Source organism: Podarcis muralis, chromosome 5 (genome assembly GCF_964188315.1).
Source record: "Podarcis muralis chromosome 5, rPodMur119.hap1.1, whole genome shotgun sequence".
Taxonomy (NCBI): Eukaryota; Metazoa; Chordata; class Lepidosauria; order Squamata; family Lacertidae; genus Podarcis; species Podarcis muralis.
The window spans coordinates 37,442,466-37,463,246 of NC_135659.1; the positions used below are offsets into that span (position 1 = coordinate 37,442,466).

The 20,781-nt window shown below is 40.9% G+C and overlaps 1 protein-coding gene across 1 annotated transcript in view; it reads right to left on the reverse strand.

The window, feature by feature from the left end:
- TNNI3K (TNNI3 interacting kinase) overlaps positions 1 to 20,781 on the reverse strand; it is a 150,626-nt gene that overhangs the window by 52,540 nt on the left and 77,305 nt on the right. The window lies entirely within an intron of this gene.

A 20,781-nucleotide genomic window follows, 5' to 3' on the forward strand; every position in this document is an offset into this window, starting at 1 on the left:
CTGTCAGTGTTGATACCACCATGAGAGGAGAAAACGCCCATGACAAAAGTCACAATATCACCTGGGGAATGTCAGGCCTTGTGGGCTACCATGACATCTGGATGTTGGAGGAAAGGGCAAGGAGGCCAGAATACACTTTCCACTTTCCCATTTGCCTGACCCAGGTCTCAGCATAGGTGATTCACAGGTCGGATAGGTTCTGAAAATCCAACCCTAGTGTTAACACAACCAGACTGGCCTAGTGTTAACGCAACTAGATTTTCCAGTCCTTCCACTCACTCTGCATTTATTCCTGATGATAGTTTTCTGTTAGTTTATTGAACAGTTATTTTAGGTGAACAATAGTGCAAATCATTGGCATGGAGATTTTTTAAAAACAAGATCAGACCCCAAAACAAGCGTGAACAGGATTTTGATTTTATATGAGAGATGCATTTGGGCATATTACATGCAACTAAGCTGTTCATAGTCTTTTTGCCCCTATCAATAAATGCTTCCACTTCTCCTTCGCTTTTCCTTCTTACACAATGCAGCGGTCCATAACTGATATAACCCAACTGCTGTATAAAGTATGAAGTGGTTTCTGAAATACTTAAAACCACACATAAGAGCATGTAACAATACAAGGCACTGTTTAGTGAACATAAGGGGACATCTTATTTCAGCCCACATGATTATTTCTCTTTACATGTTGAAGTCAAAAACAAAGCTGCTGCATCAAATTCTCTTAAAAGTTTTGTGCTGCAATTTAATCTCGAATATATAAAAAAGCAGACCTTTTGACACTTTGCCATGGGCTGTTTCCTTCCACTAACAGGGGGCTCTTTAATCTAGGGGAGGCTTCCATGGGCTGAAGGGAGGAGAGGTGATTTTCACAAATCCCCCCTTTTGCCTGGAGTCCAGCGTGAACCTCCCATGCTGTTCTAGAGGGTTCCCATTAATAGATTTGGGAGAAGGGCCACATGGGTGGAATCTGTGAAAATTGCCTCCCTCCTAAAGAAAATATCCACTGAATTAAAGAACCTTCTCTCAACCATGCCTAAAGCGATATAATTGGATACAACCCTGTGAACCTTGCCCACTACTGAAAATCTGAGATGCTACCTTGGCCACCTGGAATCTGTTTGATGTTTCAGATATTTATCCAGCTTGTTACTGTTGTTGAAGGTGTATCTCTTACTTCAGGGATGGAGAACTTGTCCACCTCCCTTGAGATGCTTCTAGGCTACAGCCCAACATCTGGAGGGTCAGAGGTTGACCATCCCTGTCTTACTCAATCCTCTAAACTTTTTGACTTATTTTTTCCCCTTCTCTCTCTCTACAGCTGCATGCACACACATGAGAAAATGTGGTTCCTCAAGACTTTCTGACCTTAGATCTCACCTTGTCCTTGATCACACATTCTGTTTACTTCCTTTTCTGTTAATTGGATGGCCAGCTCGATATAGCACAGACTCTTAAGCTGAGCTGAGAGTCAGGTTTCTGTATTTGAGAAGGAAGATTTCCGAGAGCAGTTGAGACGGGGGAGCTGGGCAGGGTGCTTGCATGTACTGGCCATGTTATCCATGTGTTCTCCATTGAACATTTTTCTCTAAGAACGCCTTCTCAAATGGAGATATTTCTAAAAAAAATGTAAAGTTTTGCTATTGACCATGCCTACAGACACTCTTAGCTACATTATCTTGCTGTGTACTTCATCTTTCTAAAAGGGCTGTCCCCAAAAGGCACACAGTACCTGCCTGCCATACTGAGAAAATTAGGTGTCCGGTGAAGTGGGATCACTTCTTGATGCACGGCTGAAATTTATTAACCTGCATGATTGGAGAGGCATAGCCCCTGGCACATCTGGAAGCATTCCAAGGGTCAGCTGTGCTGTGGTAATTAGGCTTCATTTTCAATCTCATCACATTATTAAAGCCATTAGTTTACAAACACATCTCCCCAACTTGTAATCACTCAAAAGTAACTGAAAACCAGGGAAAGTGCAGAAGGCATTTCAATAGCTTGGCACCATGTTCTTTCCTAACTAGAAACACTGCTATTATAAATGCACCACTCTTATATGAGTACCACTTTAGATATCTGACATTGTTCCACATGAAAGAAGTAATATTTAAATGCTCCTTTGCTGCTTTGAATATCACTCCATCATGTGGAACCCATTCATCCAAGCAAAAGTACTGACATTTCTAAGTTTCTGCTTTCATAGCGTTATGGAGCTGCACTATGGAAAAGACTTTTTGGTGACACTCTCAAGGGGTAGTAGCAACTAAACCAGCTAGTAGCTGTCTCACCATGTTTTGTGTCAAAAATTATGTAAGTTATAAATGTATTTCGTGAAAAAGAATTAATTTTATTCACGATGCTCACAAGAGAGAGAAAGAGAGAGGACCGTCTCACTTTTTCTACTATATTTTCACTGTTAATTTTTTTTTACAAAAATAAACCTCTAACATCCCATCCTTTCTCTACAAAGTCCCAATTTCTTAGGTTTATTTATTTAATTAATTAATTAATTACTGCATTATTTCTTGCCAGGGCAACCCAGTCAGATGGGAGAGGTACAAGTAATAAATTACTACTACTATTACTACTACTATTAATATTAACATTTCCTCCAAGGATCTCAAGACTGTGAATCTCTTTCCTATTCTATTCTATCCTATCTTCACAACAACTTTCCAAGTTGGTTAAGAGGTTAAGAGTGAGGATTTGTGGATGATTGCCCAAGGTCACTCAGTGAAATTTATGGCTAAGTAGGAACATAAGGAGCTCCCTTATACTAAGTCAGACCATTGGTCCATCCAGCTTAGTATTGTTTACACTGACTGGCAGTTACTCTCCGGGGTTATAGGCAGGAGTCTCTCTCGCAGCCCAACATGGAGATGCTGGGAATTGAACTTGGGACCTTCTGCATGCATAGCAGAACTATGATCCTTCCAAAATGGGAATTCGATCAGAATTGTAGACTGTATTCTAAGATTGTCCAGTAGCACCTTAGAGACCTACTAAGTTTGTTCTTAACTTTCGTGTGCATGTTCAGATACACTGAAACAGAAGTCACCAGACCCTTATATATAGTGGGAGGGTGGAGTGGGGTTTTTATCAGAATGGTAGTCGTGACAGGGTGAGCTCCTGTTGCTTGGTCCCTGCTCCTGCCAACCTAGCAGTTCGAAAGCACGTCAAAGTGCAAGTAGATAAATAGGGACCGCTCCGGCGGGAAGATAAACGGCGTTCCGTGTGCTGCTCTGGTTCACCAGAAGCGGCTTAGTCATGCTGGCCACATGACCTGGAAGCTGTCTGCGGACAAACACCGTCTCCCTCGGCCTATAGAGCGAGATGAGCGTGCAACCCCAGAGTTGGTCACGACTGGACCTAATGGTCAGGGGTCCCTTTACCTTTAAGGTGCTACTGGACAATTTTTTAATTTATTTCGACTGCGTCAGACCAACATGGCTACCTACCTGAATCTGTGTTATTAGGTGTGTGTACTGGAGAATATCAAGCCACCCATGTTGTAACTAGAGTAGGGGGAATACCACTACCCCTGTTTGTTTGTTTTTAAGTATGTACATCAACATACATGATCTTCTGTCCTTTCTTCTATTTGCTTTCCCCCTGTCAGAATCTCAATTCAGGACTGCAGACCAGTCATAAATAATCTGAGAGGAACCATTTATAAAATTCATTAGTATTACAGAGGAAGTAAAAAAAATAAAAAAATAAAAAATGATTTCAATTAAATCTTTGAAACCATAGCAACAGAAAACTCCAATAAAGGTAAAGGATTGCAGAACCATAACTTTTCCTACATCTGTCAGTTGAGGTGTATTTAAGGCTTACTGCTAAATCTAGTGGATTTGTCCTGTAACCACTGGGACCGAAGAGGTGAATTATGAGATTTGTATTGTGGTTAAACCCATTTATTGAGGGTAATGTGAACAAAACGCTATCCTCTTTACGTTCAGTTTGAACAACACTAGGGAATGTAACAAGAGATATGTGTGTATGTAGGGGGGGTTAATAAAACTAGGGAATAAATTTAACTCTGCCACTGATAATAGTATTCCTCCCAAGAGGCTCACAAGTCTCCATACCAATTGAATGTCTAAAAATGTATGTGCCTTTTCATAATGGATTTGTCTCTTCCTGGCACAGAGAGGTGAGGGAACTGGAGAAGAATATATCAACAATACACAAGGGCACCTGTTTTGTATCATTTCAACTTTTATAGCTTCCTTCCAAGAACCCTGGGAATCATAGTTTGGTGAGAGCGCCAAGAATCCTGTTAAAGATATACAGTACATTTCCTTCATAGAACTACAGTTTCCTGTGTCCCCTGAGGAGAAGGGATGGCTGTTATTCCAGTTTAGGTCAAGCAGACCAGAAGGGCTCTTTACTGAAATATTACAGAGGCGGTGTTGTAATTAGAGAAGAACCAAAATGCACATTTCAGTTTGTGTTTTGGCTTATAAAGGTGAAGGGATACCTGGATGAAATGTGATGCCTTAAAAACAATCATCTTCAAAGCCATCTTTATTGCTAGTCGCTATATGTAGCCATTACTCAGTGCCAGAGCTACTTTTCCACCGAGTTCTGAAACAGCCTAAGCATGACAGCCTCTTCTTATCTTACAATATCCCTATACCTGAGATATTCAGTATCACCCCTACCCACAAATCCTGCTCTTGAAATCACACGCACACACTGCTACCACTTAGGATCTGTTCAGCAGTGGCCCATGTTCTGCTCTAAGTGACTAGCTTGGCCCTTAAGGGTCAGTAAACGAATACCATTCATTTTGAAATAAACTACCTTTTTTGTTTTGATTGCAGTCACCTCACTGTTTGCTATTTTTGCGATTCGCTTCCAGGTATGTGTGAGGTTCTGATGAAACGACATAAATTTGATGTAGCATAATGGATGCCCTGAGAGACCTCGGGATTTTATTTGATGACTAACACTGCATCACAACAGCTCAGGATTGAACCTGTAATGAGTATCAACTCCAAGCCGATTTTTACTTGTCACAGTATCTGGTTAGTACCAGTCAGTTCCTCAGTTTTAAGGACACAAGCATTGCCTTCAAAATTGAAGAAAGACACCCTCCCTCCCCAAAAAATCCCTTAACTGTATATTTCCAGTCTGTTATTTATCCAGCTCATCTTTTTGTGTGTTCTCTTATACCACTTAAACTTCCAAGGTCAGCATTCTGAATGCAGTAACAATCACTCATATGTGAAGTTACTGAAGAGGCACAGTGAGTTTGGGCAGAAAGGGGGAAATGAGAGTAAGCAAAGCAGAGGCGAAAGGTCTAGGGAGGTTAAATGTATAGATATCAGGGCATTCAGACACAGGCACTTTTTTGTTGTTGGAAGGAAGCAAGGGAAAGGGTAAGCTTCAGCATCAAATGGAAGATTGCTCCTCCTGAAGAGCAGTTGAGAAGCTGTTATTTATCCAGAACCACAGTTTCACATTTTGCCTGATGAGCTTCCAATAGTTTAAACCTACTTGCACCTGAGGATGTGCTAAAAATGACTCCTCTCTTCTTTTATAAAAATAAATAAATGAAAGGTTCAGGGGAAAATAAAAAGCACAATAGCTTGGGCATATTTGTCTCTCACATGCATATGGAATAAAGATGTGTAACCTCTTCAAATATGCATAAAGAACTGCAGGAAAATAAACTCCTGGAGCTCTGTTGCTACCCACACACCTTTGTGCTGGCTTCTTCTGTACATTTTCATGTGATTGAAGAATCTGAGGCTATGCCTCGGGGTTCCATTTTTATCTGACTGAAAGGTGGTGCAACTAAAAGGAGGGTGTTATGCACCTTTGCTCAACAGAACAACAGCCCCTTAACCACTGTTTACACCACTCTCTCCATATTCTTCCTGTTTCCTCTCTGGACCTATTTAGCATCACACACTAGAACTTTAGGACTTCATCAAGAATCATTTTAAAATTGTAAAGACACTGAGAAATGTATTACATATATTCATACGTATATTTGGTATAAGCATGTTTATAACGTATAAACAAACAAACAAACAAACAAACAAACAGGGTGTGGTGCAATTTAGGGTGAGTGGGCATCTGCTCTTGCAATGGGGCTTCTTCTTCTTGCATGCCCCCAAAATCTGCTCCAGAAGGTCTGGAACGGTTATGGGGAGACAGTCATGAAAGGAAGAAAGAGAAACCAGAAGTCCTGTTGTAAACATGGATTTTTGTTCCATAACATATCTGCATGTTCCCCATATTGTAGGGTCTTTAAAGGCATCTGCATAAAGATGACCCTTTATCTGTATACATTCCTCCTTTATCCGTCTCCCGTATGTCCATTTGCAATTGCTTTTCATGAAAATTAATTCTAAGTAGACCCAGAACTAATTTGCATTAGCTCTGCTGAAAACAGTTCTGTTTCACCAAACATTTTAAGAGAATTAATTTGATTCAGTCCTGGTCGCCTGTTTTGTATGTTATGACTTCATAATTTTATGATGCTTAATGCTTATATTGTACATCGCCATAGCATTTTTAAAAAATGAGTTGGTGGTTAAGAAATATTCCTAAGGACAGAATAAATTTAAATAAGAATCTTGTTCTAAAATAAGCCCATTTTAGTATGATATATATTATATAGCCAGGTTTGAGTTAATAGGAAAAAAGACATTTGTCAGTAAAGAAAAAGGGGTGTTTTTATTTCTTTCATGACTAGATAGGAGCATATCACAGTGTTTTCAAACATATTTTTTGTATTTGTCCACACTTCTGCCAAAGCTTAAAATTACCAAATGTTCCTCCAGATTTATTTATTTTTTTAATGATGGTGGCAATTGAGCATTTGGCAAGTGCTGAAGTTTTCCTATATTTACCCCAGACATGCAAAATAGTGTCCCTATGGTGCTGACATGAAGACAGGCAAAAACAATTTACATCTTTCAGCCACTGCATGACCCACACTAATCAGTTAGGATAGTAATACCAGCTAACATTCAATGTGCTTAAGCCTCATTTTTTTCTAATCATATATAATTTCCTTATGTAGATTTCTTCTCCATTCAAATAAATTTGTTTAAAAATAGTTGGCACTCCAGCGCAAGTCATTAGAAATATGAATGTGCCTGCTTTGTAAAATCAATTTAGGGAATATATTCATTTTGATGGCATTTCTCTTCCCTGTGTTCCATACATTAATGCTATCTTGGATTTTCTTAAATGAAGAAACAATAATTACAGTTTTTACCATCATTGGAAATATTGTAATTTTGGAATACAATCCTAAACATACTTTTTGGAGAGCAGGGTGGCTAACCTGTGGCCATCCAAATGTTAGACTCTCAACTACCATCAGATCCAGACACTGATGGTCTGGGATGGTGAGTGATGTAGCCCAACAACATCTGCTTAACTCTAGAGAATAAAAAAAGGAATGTCTTAAGTGTTCTCTCCTTCAAAGGAAGCCAAAACGGGAGAGCACCACACAGTGAAATTCACCACTTGGTGAAGTTTGGAACATGAAACAATATGTTGTCCTATCCTCAACTTGGATGTGTCCTCTCTTAACACACAGAGAGAAATTGTGTGGTCCCAAGCATGGCCTAGAACAGCATTTGGTCAGTGTAGTCTCGGGCACCATTAATACCCTACCTGCTATGATGACCAAGAGCAGCAACAGACCCTTTAACTCACTTCTCTGGAGACAAGAGTGATGAATGATGGGATCAACCTATGCTGCTGCTAATATGCTTCAGACATTTTTCATTCTTCACTGCACAGAAGATCCATTAATAAACCAAAAGTAAGATGGCCCATTCATAGCTAAGTAAAGTCAGATACAATAGTTTGCATAGAACAGCAGTTTAAACTCTTAGCTGTGGTCAGCAAAGGCTTCTGGGATGTCTTTGAAACATCTAGATGAGTTATAAAGCAGAGATGAGGAAACTGTAGCCCTGCAAGATGCTATGGGACTACAGCGCCCATCAACCTTGACCATTTTCTGTGCTGGCAGAAGCTGATGGGAGTTCTCTATCTGTGCTATAAAGGTTTACAGATGTGGTGGTGGGGAATTTATCTATAAAGGTAAAAGTGACACTTGGTATTTTTTCCTCCCAGAATACTATACTTAAACAAACATGGTTCCAATATGAAACTTTTTTTCTTTAGTTGTATCTCAGAGTTTTCTATAAACATCAAGATGGTGAGCATCACAGTTCCCAAAATATATGAAGTTATATGGGACATGGATGGTGCTGTGGGTTAAACCACAGAGCCTAGGACTTGCTGATCAGAAGGTCGGCGGTTTGAATCCCTGTGATGGGGTGAGCTCCCGTTGCTCGGTCCCTGCTCCTGCCAACCTAGCAGTTTGAAAGCACATCAAAGTGCAAGTAGATAAATAGGTACCGCTCTGGTGGGAAGGTAAACGGCGTTTCCGTACGCTGCTCTTGTTCTCCAGAAGCGGCTTAGTCATGCTGGCCACATGACCCAGAAGCTGTACGCTGTCTCCCTCGGCCAATAAAGCGAGATGAGCGCCGCAACCCCAGAGTCGGCCTCGACTGGACCTAATGGTCAGGGTCCCTTTACCTTTTTATGCAAATATAGCTGGTTATGAATATGCTGATTTAAATAAACTAAATATGGATTTTAAAGAATTTGACTTTGAACTTCACAATAGAAAATCTCATGAATATTATCACAGTCAGAAGCAAATGACAGCCCAAAATAACCAAGTGAACTATACCAAAATGCACATTCTGGAGTGTAAGTTGATATTATTTTATAGTCAGAAAACAGAAAGCCCAGAATTATGTTTTACTTGATTTTTTCCTATTTCATGACCATAGAAGACGAAGTGAGCAACACACACACAAACACACCACCTACCTCCCACAATGCATGTTAAGTTAACTGAAGTTACTTAGAGCCAAAAAAGTAAGGGCTTTGTTTTCAGATCATAGCTAGTATTCCTGAATTTTGTTGAGAATCTTTGGAGTTCATTGTTCATCACTGACTCTATTTTGATTTGTGATAAATAAATAAATAAAATAATAATAATAATAATAATAATGATGATGATGATGATGTGACAATTTAAACTCTGGGAAGATGATGCTCAGAAAGTGGAATAAAACACAGTTGTGTGGCTATTGAAATTGTGGACAGAGAAATTTGGGGCTGATTTCACTCAATTTCTCCAGTGGGGTGAAAAAAAATCTCAATTAGTTTCTAGAAAGTGGGACTCACTATTAGCAGTGGCAGTCACTCTGAATGCCAGTTTGCACCATCCATAATGCCTCGAACCCAGCACCATTCTATATACAGTATCTCCTACCATAATAATAGAGATGATTCATACATGATTCACACATGCATTTTCACCACTCAGTGACTACAACATCAAATGGTATATTTCTTGCTTGCACGACTGACTCATCACAAATCAAATACAACTGAGAGACTGAATCAAATACAACAGCTGAAATCAAATACAACAACAGCTGAACCTCATAATTTTCAATAGAGTCAGTTCACACATTCATCTATTCTCACCATATGCTAGGTAATATGCTTTCATGAATTCTGAACCAGTCATGATGTGGCACAATCCAACTTTGGTTGCACCAAACCCCCACAGAACGAAGGAAGATTCAAAAGCACGGAATGGACAGGTAAGAGCTCAGTCCTTTTTTTTGTCTGCACTTTTCTCTCTGAAACCAAATATCAGATATTTTCTCCTGGTGAGTGCTACTTCCAATCACAGAGACCAATTGAAAAGGTATCCCTTGCTCTCCAGATAATGGTTCGGGAGTTTGAAAATTTTCCACATTCTGATTCTTCACATATAGTGGCTAGGCTCTTTTAAATCTTTATTTTAAAATCTATGTTGTCATATTTAAAGCAGATGTCTGTGCTTCAGTCTTTGAAATGAATGTCCTTCTCCTTGTGAGTGAAACCGTGCAAACTTTTTATCATACTTGAGTCACACTGGGCAAGGGATGCCAGGAGACGGATAAATTGCTTCACATACCAGATTGGATTATTCCCAGTTCTGTTTAAATGGGTCCTTTATGCTCCAGTTATGCTTTAAAAAGGAAAATAGTTCTCTGGGAGGAGTGACTCTTAGTGGAAAACTATATGTTACCACTGTACCAGATTTACTTTTTCTAATCTATAAGAAGGGATGCTGAAAGGAATTCAGGTTTTGATGAAAATGGACCTGCTCTGCTCCATAACTCCCAGACTAATGTGTGGATTGGAATGCAACTTAACCTTCAGATTTTGCACTTTTCCAAATTTTGTAATATAGTGGTGCCCCGCAAGACGAATGCCTCGCAAGACGGAAAACCCGCTAGACGAAAGGGTTTTCCGTTTTGGAGGTGCTTCGCAAAATGAATTTCCTATGGGCTTGCTTCGCAAGACGAAAATGTCTTGCGAGTTCCTGCAGGGTTTATTTCCTCCCCCCCCCTTTTCCCCAAGCCGCTAAGCCGCTTATCAGCTGATCCGCTAAGCCGCTAAGCCGCTTAACAGCTGATCGCTAAGCCGCTTATAAGCTGATCCGCTAAGCCGCTTAACAGCTGATCCGCTAAGCCGCTAAGCCGCTTAACAGCTGATCACTAAGCCGCTTAACAGCTGATCCGCTAAGCTGCTAAGCCGCTTATCAGCTGATCCGCTAAGCCGCTAAGCCGCTTAACAGCTGATCCGCTAAGCCGCTAAGCCGCTTATCAGCTGATCCGCTAAGCTGCTAAGCCGCTTAACAGCTGGTCCGCTAAGCCGCTAAGCCGCTTAACAGCTGATCGCTAAGCCGCTTAACAGCTGATCCGCTAAGCCGCTTATCAGCTGATCCGCTAAGCCGCTAAGCCGCTAATAGCGCTAATCCTCTAAGCCGCTAATGGGCTTGCTTCGCAAGACGAAAAAAACCGCAAGACAAAGAGACTCGCGGAACAGATTCTTTTCGTCTTGCGAGGCACCACTGTATGCTTTTCAGCTCAAAAATGCAATGAAACTTTTGATCAAATGCATATATTAGGGGAAAACACATGTAGAAATATGTATGCTGATATAAAAATACATTTGTAAATATGCATTTTGTGTTAAAATATGTGTTCTTAAATACAAATTTTCATTCAGATTTTTTTTAAAAAATCCAGTTAAATGTGAAAGCGGAATAGATTTATGAATTAACATGTGTGAAACTGACAGACCAGAAATTGGCTGATCCTTCCATGCATATGTAAAGGTGATGCAATTTATATTCAGCAAAGAATGTTTGAAAATCTTGCAGCCTCAAACATTCATGGAAGGTGAACACAAAGGCAGGATTGATTTTTAAAATGCCATTAAATGAATCGAAAACATGGCAGTTGTATCCTTTAGACCAGGATATGAACTTGGCAAGAGTTCAATGGCCGCATGTTCACACTCTGTTCTTTATCTCAACTCCGGAAGATGCCTGCTTGGGAATGTGATTACAATACTGGAGCCGCATGTCAAGTATACCCTCATCTTGTTTTGGTAGCAAGGGTATTAGTTCAGGGAGCAATTTGAATTCGGAAGGTCAGGAGTAGGTCAGGGTAAATCTTGGCAGCGTTTCTGCTTGTTTCTGAGCTCAGACCTAATAGATACACAGCAGTCGGCTGAGCTCGCAAGCTTTTGCAAATGAGTCTAGAGGGGCTTGTTCACCAGAGTTTATGTTTCTAGCAAACAGCAGCTTTTAATAAATAGCATATAACTTTATTTGAGTGGATCAGAGATATTTGTTTTTCAAGAGTTTGGCTAATATTCCCTTTATTGCTTATGCCCCTACATTTCTGTGGTTTATAGCACATGAAATATCTAGACGCCAAATAAGATATTCAGCTTTACTTTCCTCTCTTCTTTTCTTTTCTTTTTGGGCTGTTGCAGTCTAACCTTTTGTTTTGCTTTGTTTAACTTCTAGTTCGACGTGGGTGAGTGTCAATTGAGCTTGGCTGCATTGCAGGAAATAAATTATTTTGCAAGTGTTAACAAGAAAACAAGAACAAAAGAAATTTCCCCAATAGTGAAAGGAGCTATAAATGTATCTGATTGCTTTGACTGGTGATGCCCAAAGTTCTGATAGGTGACAGGGAAGGCTCTTTTTATAAAGCCAGAACTCAGTTCCGGCACCTCTCAGGTGGGCACCATTGACATTCTAAGAAAACAAGGGAGACATTCATGGTGAGTTCCGGCACCTCTTTTTTCTAGAGAAACAGCACTGTTCATTAGCGGACCAAAGGCAGCATGTTATTCCATGGAGCTATAGCTCAGAATTATTGTCTGTTTGTACTTACAGACACAAATTTACATAAAACTTTATTCTGAGTTCAGAAGACCAGCTCTGGCAGCTCTCTTGGAAAGCCCTTGCACAAATGTCTTAAGTGTTCATACACACTAATCCAGGGGTAGGAGAACTTTTGAGCCCTTGGCTAACCCTCTTGGGGTCATCAACTACCACATTTTCCCAATAGTATGGATTCCTGTGAGGTCTGTCTGCAGTTTGTTCACACCAGTCATGCCCTCAATGATACCTCCAAACCAGGAGTGTTGCAAGTGTCTTCACAGAGTGTGGGAGGTGTCAGTATAAGGCAGAGAACAGTCAAACTTGATCTTAAGAGTTTAGCTGGTTGCTTATTTTCCCATCAAGGCCAATCTTTTTCTTATAAGCCCAGATGTTTCTGTTCCTACGAGGCAGCTGCGCTTGAGATTGGAAGACTTAGCCCACATACACACGAGTGAAGAGAAGCATGCTGCAAAAAGACTCTATCTCAAAAAGAGAAGTCATTGTAAAGTGGCTGGTTTAGGAAGGATCATAGCTTAGTGGGGGAACATCTGCTTTGCATTCAGAAAGCACCAGGTAGGACAGGGAATGTCCTGGTCTAAAACTCTGGAGAGCTTCCGCCAGCCTGTGTAGACAATATTAAGTTAGATGTTCCAATAGTTTGACTCAATAGGACAGCTTCCTATGGCCCTGTGCTACCAGACACAACTCCGAATGCTAATAATCTCTAAGGTACAAGTAAAGAAAAGCAATGCACCAGTCACATGTACTCCAGAAATTATGGAAGTGGCTGGGAATACATGCTGGGGGTGGGGTAGGATTTGATTTGATTTGCTTTTTAATGCAAACCTACCTAATGTTCTCTTCCTGAGACAACTTACAGGCCAAAACCTTTCAACATTTGCCTCTCCAAATTTTGCGGTGCAGGTCTCCAACAAGAACAACAACAAGAATGTTGTAAAGGCAAGTAAATGTGAAAGCTAGGGCAGAAGAGAAGTGAAGCAGTTCCAAAATGGTCAGTATGGTGGTTTTGTGTTATTGGTGCTGAGAACCAGAACTCACTGGCTGTAATGGGATGCTTTCTTTCTCCTTGGCAGAGCTTTGGGAAAGGAAATTGCTGGTGTTACCTCAATTTCCTTATTGTATGATTACATGATTAATACATCATGGGCAGGAACATTGAAGAGTATATTTGAGAACTGTATTCCCCATGTGTGTCTAGTTTGAATTGCTGTTTGTAAATTTTTAACTGCTTCATGGTGTACGTTGAAAACAAATGCACCGATATGATGCATATGCACACATTTTGCTGTAATTATCATGTGATTACCACAGCAAGCAGCAACACTATTTGACCTGTGCCTTAAGGCTCACTCCTCCCAGTGTGTGAAAGCACAGGTGCATGCTAAGGGGGTGGAGGAAATGAATAATTCTTCCTTTAGGAGTGACATTACTAAACCAGAAAGTGCTTGTGTTCGGGCCTAGTCAGTTTTACATAAAAGATAAATGAGGTTAGGAACTGGGAAAAGTTACGAATAGCCTCAACCACATACATATAGCGAGGAGCTTGCTCCATTAAATTTGCCAAATCTGCTGGATCAAGGCTATTGAACTCACCTTTGCTTTCCCCCCCTCCCACCAATGCCTATCTGAAGACAGCCTGAATGGCAGCTTATGCCCCTGATGGGTCAATCAGACGATGACTTCTCCTCAAAGTGCCTTAGCCTGGATAAATAACATACATTTGACCACACACCTAAAGATCATTTGAATTATCTCTCAGAAGCGGGCTGACAGCAGAACCCTAAGGGACTTCCAGTACTGGCTATAACATGAAACTTGGAAGGACAGTCCCTGCTCAGAATATTCTCCTCTCTCTCTTGCAGGCTCTAAATACTAAAATGGGGGGGGGGGGGAGAGAGATGACCCCCCCCCCCACTGATGCTTCATGGAGAGGAATCTCCCCTACCTGCATTAAGTGAGTAATGTCTTTGAATGCATTCCAATCACACAGGCCCAGCACATGCACTGAGCTAATAAACCATAACAGCTCCATAACCGATCTGTTACTGTCTATTGACTCAACGATCCATGAAATAAAAATTCATGCAACAGACTTTGATCAGAAAGACTAAAAGCCCTTTTAGAGCACTTATGGACTTTCACATACATAAACACCTATTTGGAAAAGGTGCGCTCGGCTGTAAGAGCTCCAGAAGAATTAGCATGCGCAGCTTGGAAAGGAGCATAATCGCACCAGTAACTAAAACTGGTTATAATTATAAGGCACCTTTCATCATATTGTCTTGATGGTGCAGTGCTGCAGTCTATTCAGTGAAAGATCATAGACTGGTAGGACAGGTGTCTTGCCCATCTGCTTCATCTAGCGATTCTTTTAAAGACAGCTTCAAAGCAGTGTCTTAAAAACAGCCCTCACATCACTCATGTCCAGGGGCATGTTTCAGGATCAGCTTGGCCTCATATTGTACCCTCATTTGGGTTTATTTGAGGGATGCTGGCGTGCTCAGGCAACCCCCGTTGATTTTGACGACACTCGCATGAGCATGGAAACATCTTGGTAGCAAAGTGAGGACGAGAGCTTTACTCCCTGACATGTACCCGTGTTAATTCATCCATTGACTCATTTGGCACTTGGCTACAAAATGAGAAACGTAATACAGTTGGGCTCTAGCGACTTCTTGCTAAGGCACTGCTCGCCGAGTAAACGTGGGCAGAAGGCTGCATGGATGAAACTACCTTGGAATTGTTGACAGGGATTGTTTTCCCCAGGACAACAGCCCAAAGATAACAACCCGTGAATTTTGACTGCATCATCAAGCTCCTACAGGAGGGTAGGCAATTGGGTGGCCTCCAAATATCATTGGACTGCTATTCCCATCACCCCTGACTGCTGGCTATGCTGGCTGGGGCTGATGGGAGTTGGAGCCCAACACATCTGGAGTCAAACATCTGGAGAAATGTGAAGGGCGTCATGTTGGCCCAGGCAACGCTGGGCCAGGCTTGTGTGTGTGTGTTGTGGCAAGACAGACAGACAGACAGACAGAGACTTCAAGCACTACTTGTACTTTTGGAGTGAGTTCCCAGTAGTGATGTATGAAAGTAAGAGCTGGACCATAAAGAAGGCTGATCACCGAAGAATCAATGCTTTTGAATTATGGTGCTGGAGGAGACTCTTGAGAGTCCCATGGACTGCAAGAAGATCAAATCATTCTTAAGGAAATCAGCCCTGAGTGCTCACTGGAAGGACAGATGCTGAAGCTGAGGCTCCAGTACTTTGGCCACCTCATGAGAAGAGAAGACTCCCTGGAAAAGACCCTGATATTGGGAAAGATGGAGGGCACAAGGAGAAGGGGACGATAAAGGACGAGATGGTTGGATAGTGTTCTCGAAGCTACCAGCATGTTTGACCAAACTGCGGGAGGCAGTGGAAGACAGGAGTGCCTGACGTGCTCTGGTCCATGGGGTCACGAAGAGTTGGACATGACTAAATGACTCAACAACAACATGTCTCTGAAATTGTAGGTGGGCAGAAGGCTGTTGTGCTCAGCTTCTGCCTCCAGACTTATCTAAAATGGAATTTTCAGGGAAATGCCATACCTTCCTGCACTGAAAGGAATTCTGAGGCAAGGTCAAAGTGTTTTCTAGCAGGCAAGTGAAATTTCTCAGGGAGGTTTCTGCTGCCTGTCCAGATAAAGGACATTAACTTTGCAAAACAAATTGGGAAAACGAAAAGAGAAAAGAGGAAAAGGAAATCCCTGCACAATGGCTCGTTGCTGATGTGGACCAACCACTAGAGGGGGATGTGAGACACATTTTGGACTCTTGAAACATTATCTCTGTCTTTCTTTTTCATCTGCACTCTGTTGTGCTTTTAAGGCTATAGATTAGCTATATCCTTCAGTTACATTTTATGAGCTTAATTGAACATGTTCATCCTGGAGAGATAATTCAAATTATATTTACTTTACCAATACTAAGAAGTGCTGGGTAAAGAAGCAGAGCAAACAGTAGCAGGTCTGAGAACTGCCAAGGTAGATAATGATACTATGCTTTTAACCATTTTATTTTATCACAAGCACCGCAGCTTTGTTATTTTCTGATGCACGCTTCTCGCACGTCAGCACATTCATGAAGCGAAAGCTTACCTCTAACAATAGGTGCTCGGGAATACCGTTGCAGTTTCTTTTAAAATAAAAATAAAATAAAACCCTATTATTTAATTTTGAAAAGGGGGAGAGAAAAAACAGCGAAGACTCTTTCTGTTTGACAGTCTCTTAATCCCTACAGGATACCAGTGAGCCCTGAATGAAATCGGTCTATTTGACACTCTTGGCTACATCCCTCAAAAGAAAGACACAATCTGTGATCACTTACAAGACACCGCAGATTTCAAGAGCACAGCAATACTGTAAGTGGGGTTAGAGAGCCTGGGGGAAAAAATTAATCTCTTTAGAAGATCTGGCTTTGCCCCATACATCAGTAACCGTGCTCTTGTCTTTTAAATGTACTGGGAAACCTAACACTTGTGCTGTTGGTTGTCTTTAATATAATGCTTTTTCACTGCAGGGCAGAAAATAGAGAAGAGAAAATGGCCACAGCACAAGGGTGTTCTTACTCTGTCTTGAACTCATTCTGCGGTTCCTAGATCTTGCAGATTAATAACAGAAGACACAGCAGTAGATTCAATTTTCTGTCAAATGAGCTGACACCTTGTCGGGAATAAAGGTTAGAAGCTGACATAGAGTAGTCATTTCATTTTTATATAGCTACTTAAATTACTCTGCTACTCAGCATATCACAAACCTTAAAGTGGGGGGGGGGGGAGGTTAATTCTCTCCAGGAGTAAGGATAAATGGCCCCGAAATTTAGGAGTTTTTGTAGAGGAGGACCCAAGGGCTAAGAGGAATCTATTCTGCAGCAACATCCCACACTTATTATACAATGAAGCTTCGGGTTCTCAGCTTACTGAAGGTTGAGGGTGTTTGCAGATGACCTGCTCTTGGGCATTATTCTGATTTGTTCGCAGGGAGGTTGGATGATATTGCCTCAAAGCAAGTGTTATCCCATACTTTCCAGGGCGTTTCCCCATCACTCCCAGAGGCAGGAATGCTTCTGAATGTTAGTTGCTGAAAAACACAGGAGGGGAGAGTGCTCTTATACTCAGGTCCTATGAGGGGGTTTCTCACTGCCATCTGTGTGGCCACCAGGGCCGGATTTAGGCATGATGAGGTCCTAAGCTCCTGAAGGTAATGGGGCCCTTTATATGTCTAGCTGTCCTTTGTCAACAACAAATTGTCACTGTTTTTTGTGTTGAATATATGCTATATGGTAATTTATGGACCTAATAGGTGCCTAAAGCTATTTGCACATAACAAAATATGTATTTTATCAAAGTCATTGTTGAACTGAAATACAATTAAGAAGAAGTATACAGTGGTACCTCTGGTTACAAAGTTAATTTGTTCCGGAGGTCCGTTCTTAACCAGAAACTGTTCGTAACTAGAGGCGTGCTTTTGCTTGCTGCTGCTGCGCCGCCGTCACACAATTTCCGTTCTCATCCTGGGGCAAAGTTCTGATCTCAAGGTAACTCTTCCAGGTTAGCGGAATTTGTAACCTGAAGCGTTTGTAACCTGAGGTGTTTGTAACTCGAGGTACCACTGTATTAATAGTGAAATGCAATTAAGAAGTATATTAATAGTGAAATAATTATTAAGCTTAAAATGATTTTCATATGATTGTGGCTTTCATTTTATGGATCAATTGTCTCGTTAGATAGTAAAATTCATGTTCAATTGCTGTTTTAGGGGTTGTTTCTAAAATTCTGGAATGGATTAATCCGTTTTGCATTACTTTCTATGGGAAAGTATGCCTTGGTTTTGGAACACTTTGGTTTTGGAAAAGACTTCCGGAATGGATTAAGTTTGAGAACCAAGGTACCACTGTATACCGACATGAGCAAACCAGTGATATTTTAGGGAGCAGGCTAGCAGGCGGGGCCCATTACTTACATCATAGGCACCTACACTACACAACACAACACAACACAACACAACACAACACAACAAACACACAGTTGCTGTATGTAGGTTTTATTTTATTTTATTTTATTTTTATCTTATATTTTGGAAATGTACATCCAGGGTTTTTTTTCCTTTAATTTTTTGGGGGGCCACCAAGAGAGTGGGGGCCTAAGCTTTAGCTTGTTTAGCTTATATGTAAATCTGGCACTCTGGGTGCACAGGAAGGGGGAGAATATTCAATTGTGCAAGGAGAAATCCTTGTGCTGACAGAACATTCTCCTTACATTACATTGAAAGCCCAAATAGGGTTAATATCATAACCATCTCTCACCACCGAAAAACATACAAGCTAGAAAAATGTCATCACATTAAAAGAGCACAGTGAGGTTTGGGGTTTTTTGAAACAAAAACTTAATGAAAGGCACATCTCAGCAGCATAGTTGGGGCCCTAAGCTATAGCTTGTTTAGCTTATACGTAAATCCAGCACTGGTGGCCACTATAAGAATAGGATGCTGAACTTGGTGAGCCACAGATCTGATACAACAGGCTCTTCTTATGAGCCTTATCGCAAAAAAGATCTAGGCTGAATCTAGACACATCTGTTAGAAAATGAGACTAAATTGCTTTCTAAAATGTATAAATTAATATTAGAATAGCATGAACAGGTCAAATCAGTTATGATATACTGGGCGAGGAACTTTGGATATAATATGCAACTTGAAGCATTGGAGAGGCTATGGAACCGGGATTCGAAGTTTACAGCATGTTAGAAAGAAAAGTATATGAAAATGATTTGTTGGTGGTACTTAACACCTAGTAAATTAGCAAAAATGTGCAAAACAAGGTCAAATACATGCTGGAAATGTAAGGGAAAAGAAGACACCTTTTATCATATGTGGTGGACTTGTTAAGCTGTAAAAGAATTCTGGGAGATGATATATAATGAACTGGAAAAAAAAGTTTAAAATAACCTTTCCTTAAAAAACCCGAAGCTTTCCTTCTATGAATTCTAGTTGCCGAAATACCAATGAACCAGAAAAGACTATTTATATATGCGACCACTGCTGCCCAGATGTTAGTAGCCCAGAGATAGAAAGAAGACATAGTACCTACCAGAGAAAAATGGCAGAAAAAACTGATGGATTATGCTGAGATGGCAAAAATGACTGGAAAAATCAGAAACCAGGAAGATCAAAATCTCAATAAGGAATGGGGAAATCATATAATTTACCTTAAAAATCATTTCAAACAATTAAAATCATTAGTAGGACTGGAATGACACTTTTAAAAAATATATATAATTTTTATTAACAGGCCAATCAAATCACATCAATTCCAAATCACATTAGTTCCAAATTATACAGCCAAATTTTTTAAAATTTTGTTGGGGGTACCCATACTTCAAGCTCCAAAAGGGATCCAAACATCACTCTTGCTATTGCTTAATTAAACAGTTCTATCCAGTTCTGTCCAGATAGTCTCTTTGTTATTTTCCTCATCTTCTTGTTGTTATCATATATTCCTTTCTTTGTGATCTCTGATAATCTTCACAAGCGGGTTGAAAACAAACATATCCTGTGTGGCTTTTACACTTTCCAAGAGTCCTATCACATAAAGGACAGACGCCATTTCCACACCTCCGTAATAAACATTCCCACAGTCTGTCCGTTGATTTCACAGGCTTGCCAATCTATATCTCAGGGGGCTCTGCCAGGTCAAGATCACATTCCGATCACCGTACATTCACATTCCGATGACCCTGGTCCTCCTCCCCCTCGTCCTTCTATGAGCAAGCCTGTCTTAATGAAGCTCCATTTTTAGCTGCGTCATAAAGCTTTCTTTCCAGTTCCCAATGTTTCCACCAGTCCTCTCTTTAATCAATAATTCATTTCCACACAGTTTCTTATTCTCCTGCTTGTGATTAGTAATTTGCAACGATTCTTCTCTCTGGAGGGGAGGGTTATTGAATACTCACATAAGACAAAAAAAAGAAAAGTTTTTTCCTCCCCCCCCTTCCGGTTCAGTCCAACATACCGATCTTTTAATGATGATTCTTCACTTGATTTATTGTCCAGCCCGTCGCTCCGCTCACAGAGATCCCATTATTCAGCAGTCTTTACTCCCGATCTTCACTTGATGTATGTGCATTAGCTTCTTTCCAATTATATGTTTCCAATTATATATTTCGAGCTAATGCTAACCAGTGCGCGATTAGAGACAGCGTCAGGGAGAGCTGACCTCACCCGAGGGCTTCGTGCCAAGTGCCCACACCCCCTTCTTTCGAATCCGGGGGTGAATTATGGGCACAGCTGGCAAGGCAGTCCCCCCCATTCCCTAGGGGGGGGGGAAGGGAGGCTGCATACTCCCATATCAGCCTCTTAATTACGTTGTGTGGGTCGGAGAGATGTTATTGTCGGCCATCTTCCAATGCGCCCCCTGGTGGC